The sequence below is a fragment of the Aegilops tauschii genome, chromosome 1, assembly GCF_002575655.3.
Source record: "Aegilops tauschii subsp. strangulata cultivar AL8/78 chromosome 1, Aet v6.0, whole genome shotgun sequence".
In the NCBI taxonomy this organism is placed as follows: Eukaryota; Viridiplantae; Streptophyta; class Magnoliopsida; order Poales; family Poaceae; genus Aegilops; species Aegilops tauschii.
The window spans coordinates 425,481,930-425,488,212 of NC_053035.3; the positions used below are offsets into that span (position 1 = coordinate 425,481,930).

The 6,283-nt window shown below is 43.5% G+C and overlaps 1 long non-coding RNA gene across 2 annotated transcripts; it reads right to left on the bottom strand.

Moving 5' to 3' along the window:
• Positions 1-1,810: 1,810 nt before the first annotated feature.
• On the bottom strand, positions 1,811-4,069 carry LOC109766167 (uncharacterized). 2 transcript variants are annotated; one of them, XR_002233534.4, is made up of 3 exons: positions 3,060-4,069; positions 2,458-2,612; positions 1,811-2,360 (listed from the first exon to the last, which is right to left on the bottom strand). It is a non-coding gene; the product is annotated as an uncharacterized lncRNA (long non-coding RNA). The 2 variants fall into 2 exon arrangements; XR_006663751.2 differs by having other exon boundaries at positions 1,979-2,360; positions 2,458-2,544; positions 3,060-3,700.
• Positions 4,070-6,283: the final 2,214 nt, after the last annotated feature.

Consider the following 6,283-nt stretch of genomic DNA (forward strand, 5'->3'; position numbering starts at 1 on the left):
AAGTCAATTTTGAAAATGGCTAAAAATGTATTTTTGCCGTAATTTCTACAAACTTTACCGGAATGGGGCGAATAATATACCACTGAAAAGCTACGGAAAATGCGAAACTTTTTCATGTTGATGGTTTTCTCTGATTCCTAGCCGTTTTCAAGTAATTTTGAAAACGGCGGGATCATTTGTTCTGCATTTATCGCGAAACAGATTCTTCAAAAATGCACCGCGTGAAGAACTTGAACTTCTCGGCATGCCTACCTGAACTTCACTCTGTTTTTCACGTGCTTTTTTTGCCTGTAGATCTCCATCCAGTCACCGAAACACTCACCAAAATTGAGCAAGTGATATACCGGTGGAAAACTGCTGTAAACATGCAACTTTCCCGTGTTGATCGTTTTTTCATACTTGCGACGATTTTAAAAGTTTTTCATCTGAAATTCATCCATTGTAGTAGTTGAACTTCCTGCTGTTTTCAGTTGAACTTCTGTGACGTATTTTCGTTTTCTAATTTTCTCATCCATCGTCAGTGTCACACAAATGATACTCCTTTTGTACAAATCTCTCTCACAATAATTTTTTAACTTTCTCCGACGAAGGACTTGAACTTATAACAACAAAACTTTTAGTCTTTGCTTTTTTATTTTTTTAGTACAAAATGCACACCGTGTAGTACATGAACTTCTGGCAGTTATCAACCTGAACCTCTCTCCGTTACGTGGAAATATTTGAGTTTTTCTATGAATTTTTAATCTGATTTTTCTTAATCCTTTTTTATGAATTTTGAAGCGCTCTATTTTTAATAGTTGAACTTCTTGTTATTTTATTATTGAACTTCTTGTTTCCATTCTTTAATAATGATGAAAATCTGAGTTTTCTATAATCATCGAACTTCTCCATCTTTTTAATATGGACTTCTTGGTTTTATTTCCTAATCTTTTTTTACGAAATTTTGAAGCGCCCTATTATAAAAAGTTGAACTTCTTGTTTTCTAATTTTTAACTTCTTGTTTTCATTCTTTAATAAAGAGGAAAATCTGAGTTTTCTATAATCATCGAACTTCTCCATCTTTTTCTTCAGTACGTGGTACACGTGAACTTATGAATTTCTGAAACACGAACTTCGCATGCTATTGAATTTTAAGAAACTTACACACAAGAATACACATACACTTCGTGTGCTACATGCATTTACACAAAAATGAATGAACACATCTGAAAGAGCATAAAGTTCTCATGCAGAGTTCAAAAAATAGAGTGAAATTTTTTCCACAAGAAATGTTGAATATTTTGGTAGGCAAACCTGTACAATTTTTCAATTGGTGTGCACGTTGAACAGCGTCATCGTTACAAACTGAACTTCTCTTTTCTTTTCTTCTAATAAAAACAAACACTATAAATTATAATCTCTGTTATTTTAATCTCAACTTCTTAGTGCGGATCCATGTCGGCAGCGCGCGGTTGGCCAGATTCGTGGAGGAGTAGGGGCTCCGACCGATGTAGCTGACAACAACTGCACCACTGGCATTTTTCTTCTACAAACTTCCAGCATTCTCATATTAATTGAACCTCTAAAATTATACTTATTGAACTTCATGTGGTTTTTGCACAGAACTCGCTAGCATTTTTTGTTTTGTTGAATTCCATTTTGCTTTCCAAGGCTTTTTTAAACATAAAAATCTTTATTTGTTTTCAATGAATTTTTGGATTACAACAAGCACCCATGGAGCATGCGCACTTTGCACAACCATTTTTGAATGAAGTGCTATTTTTTCTGCACTTTTAAAGTACATATAACACGGTGCCAAACTGCAGAAAAATACCAAATCCAAACTGCTCCCGTATATATTAGCGAGCTGAACCTCAAGTACGGACAAACATCAAGACCAATAGTCAGGAACCTAAAGCATTATACCACTACTGAAGCTATACGGCCAACTAGCAATTTGCAAAACAAAACAAAGCAAAGGGAACGGCCAGGTGCTCCATCAGAGGGAACAATTTTTTCTTTGAAACCACCTCTAATTTGCTGCAAGTCTACAACAATCACAAAACACAACATTTGAACCTACTGTTGTTTTTTCTTCTTCTCCAATATACATTGAACTGCTGAGGTGCCATAGTTTAACGGTTGAGGCGCTGCGGCGCCTGCTGTAGGTGGTCGACCTAAGTGGCAGTGGCGCGCGCGACCAGGTGCGGGTCGAGATTTCTCCCAGCTGCAGGTCGAGACCTCCCCCATCTGCAGATGGAGCCACTCCAACGCAGCAGCGGCAAGATGATAGGCAGGTCTTTCCAAAAACAAAAGTGAGAGAGACATTGTTTGATCCTTAGGCATTACACCGAACAGCTGTGGAGCGCCATCTTTGGCCACTGAAAAACAAAACCCAACAAAGATCAGGCATGGACACTTCACTGTAGCACATGGTATACATCGGTGTGAAAATTATGAGCTTGTGGATCATTTTACCCGTGGATCTTGAGGGGTTGCGGTAGAGTTGGAATTTCGTCCGTCCGCAGCTATGGCCGGTGAACTTCGTGTGGCGGCGCAGTTGACCTGCAGGAGCATGGTGGGGGAGACTGAAAATGGATCCCTAAATGTGGTGGTATGCCTAAACACCCTTTCTACACACAAAAAGAAAAAAGAAAATGTGTGCCACGTGAGAGATGTGGCCTTCTCTGCACCACATGTTGCATTTCTATCTTGTCAAGCTCTGTCTACTGAGCTATGTGCTCTCGACCAAAGGTAGCATGGCAGGAGCAACTAGTACTTGCTTCATCAGAACAAAAAAAGAGCTAAGCACAAAAATGCTTCAGTTGTAGCACGCATAATAGCAAACACATAGAGTGCACCCGGTTCACATTCAGAATACATAAAGATTGGCTTTCTGGTTAAGCGTCTCTACTTCCAATTTTAAGAGTGACAAAAAACATGGGTGTGCCAAACTGAGATAAGAGAGACTGAGAGGGTAGCATCAGCACATGAGACTGTGGAGAGAAAGAAAGAGCTTCAGCCACACATCGACACATGCCCAAAAGCTACGTGCGTAGTGAGTCGAAGTAGGAGCTCACTGTTGGCTTTGAGCCAGCTGGCTACAGGAGTTGAACGGCGTGGAGGGGCTGCGTCGAACTGCTGCATCTCCCGCCGGCTCGAGCCACCTCCGCGTGACACCCTTGCAGCCTAGACAGTTAAGTTATGTGCAGTTCAATCAGTCGAGATGGTAAAGTTCAGTTAACAAACCTGCGGAAACGAGAGAAGAAATGCATCAGTTTTGTACAGAAGAAACACAAAATCCGGCAACCACTAGCCGAGGTCGGCGACATCCGCTGCGGGGAATGAGATTGGGTGGCTAGTGGGAGCTCGGGTGTGAGTAGCCTCGAAGCAAACACCAGCAACCGAGTAGATCCAAACAGAGCAGCAAGGGCGCGCTTGATTCCTCGTCCAAAAATGGCCAAGTTCTGGGAGCGAGCCCCATGGACGCACATGAGGTAGAGAAGAGCTTGACCGAGGTGATGCACCGGCGACCGATCTAGCGACAACAGAGAATATCCAACGACGGCGTGTCGAATCCGTCCGTCCGCTGCTATGACATTTGAACTTCGGGCAACGGCGGGGGAGGCCTGCATGGCACGGGCGAGGCAAGAAGCTAGGGGCACGCGCCCAGATCCAGGTGCGGTTGGCGACCGCCCTGTTCCCCGGCGGCGGCGGGGTGGAGGCGATGTGGAGGCGCGGTGGCAGGAAGAAGGCAGGGCGCGACGGCGGTGCCCATGGTGGCCGAAGGTTTCGGTGGCGGTAGCGCGCTGGGAGCGGGTTGAAGGCCGTGACCTTCGTTGAGGTGGCACCGGAGCTCGTCGGGAAGCAGGGATCCGGTCGTCGGCGGGGCTGTTGGAGGTGGGGCTACGATAGGATCTTGGTGGAGGCGGAGCGGCGCATCGAGGGGAGGTGGTGAGAAGCCGGTACGGCGGCGCGTCGGAAGCTGGGCCGGCGGCGCGGCGGTTGTGGCGGGGGTCGAGACCTCGACGACGCTGGACCGGGGGGAGGTTGGGGACCGAGGAAGTGGTGGACGAGCAGGCGTGGGCGTGGACTTTTTTGTTTTTCTCTCTCGGGCCCTATATAGGGCCCGGTGATCCAAATAGTTATTCTAATTCTAGAATTAGAATAGTGCAATATATATATATATATATATATATATATATATATATATATATATATATATATATATATATATATATATAATTCAATGAAGAAAAACGATGGAAACAATGAAGATAATGTAAAGTTGAAGAAATTGAACAACTAAGGAATTTCAAAACTGAAGAAAAACTCAAATTGAAGATTTTCAACTTTTGTTGGTGGCGAAACCCACCGTATAAGAATGCTGATTTCAGACGCCGCGTACAATTGTCGTAGGGCTCTGAGAGTCAAATTCTTCGTTAATTTCTTCACACTTAGGGTGTTAGTCTTCATTGGTTGAAGAAAAACGTTACTTCGTGTGTTGCGCATCTAAGTCATCAATTTTGCATAAGTGTTAGGATGTGTGTCCTTTTCAAAGGACATTCGAAGATTCTAAAATATTTAGCTCACACTGCAACTTGCTATATCTCTTCTCATCCAAGGGATTTGTGAAGATATCGGCTAGCTGTCCTTCAGTCTTCACGTGCTCGATGGAGATGTCGCCCTTCAACACATGATCACGAAGAAAATGATGACGAATCTAAATGTGCTTTGTCTTTGAGTGCTGAACTGGGTTCTGAGCAATCTTGATGGCACTCTCATTTTCACAATAGAGTGGCACATTCTTCACATTGATGCCGTAGTCCTTGAGGGTTTGCTTCATCCATAGTAATGAGCACAGCACGAACCAGCAGCAATGTATTTAGCTTCAGCAGTAGAAAGTGATACGCAGTTCTGTTTCTTCGAGGACCAACAGACCAAGGATCGTCCGAGGAAATGGCTTGTGTGTGATGTTGACTTGCGGTCCACACGATCACCAGCATAGTCAGATTCAGAATATCCAATGAGATCAAAAGCCGAGCCCTTGGGATACCATAATCCAAGTGTTGGAGTGTGAGCTAGATATCGAAGAATATGCTTCACAGCCTTACGGTGTGATTCCTTCGATGTAGCTTGAAAGCGGGCACACATGCAAACACTAAGCATAATATCTGGCCTAGATGCACATAAATACAATAAAGAGCCAATCATGTTGCGGTATACCTTTTGATCGAAGTCAATACCATTTTCATCAGTGCAAAGACGGCCATTTGTGGGCATAGGGATTTTGACGCCTTTGCAATCTTGCATGCCGAATTTCCTCAATACGTCCTTGAGGTACTTCTCCTGAGATATGAATATGCCATTGCACTGTTGACGTATCTGAAGACCTAAGAAGAATTTCAATTCTCCCATCATAGACATTTGATATTCTTGACTCATCATATAGGGAAATTCATCACTGTAACGTTGGTCAGTACAACCAAAGATAATATCATCAACATATATTTGGCACACGAATAGCTCATCATCATAAGTTTTGGTGAAAAGAGTTGGGTCAAGTGAACTGGGTTTGAAGCCTTTCTTCATGAGGAATTCCTTTAAAGTATCATACCATGCCCGAGGGGCCTGCTTGAGGCCATAGAGGGCCTTATTGAGTCTGAAGACTTTGTCAGGATGCTTCGGATCTTCAAAACCTGGGGGTTGAGCAACATATACTTCTTCCTCAAGCTTACCATTGAGGAATGCACTTTTCACATCCATTTGATATAAGATGATATTATGATGGTTAGCATAAGCAAGTAACATGCGTATAGCCTCAAGTCTAGCAACAGGTGCAAAAGTTTCATCGAAATCAATTCCTTCAACCTGTGTGTAGCCTTGAGCTACAAGCCGTTCCTTATTCCTCACCACAAGGCCATTTTCATCTTGCTTGTGGCAGTAGATCCACTTTGTGCTGATGATATTGTGCTTGCGAGGATCTAGTCGCTTGACAAGCTCCCAGACGTTGTTGAGCTCGAACCGATGTAATTCTTCTTGCATAGCTTGAATCCACTCACGCTCCATAAATGCTTCATCTACCTTAGTGGGCTCTGTGATAGAGATGAAAGCAAAGTGCCCACAAAAGTTAGACAAATGTGAAGCTTCTGAGTGTGTGAGAGGACCTGGTGCGTTGATGTCGCTGATGATTTTCTCAATCTGCACTTCATTTGCAACGCGAGGGTGAGCGGGTTGGTGACGAGGAATTGGATCAGCATTTTCTTCAGAACCATTTTCCTCAGGTGCACCATCATGATGTTCT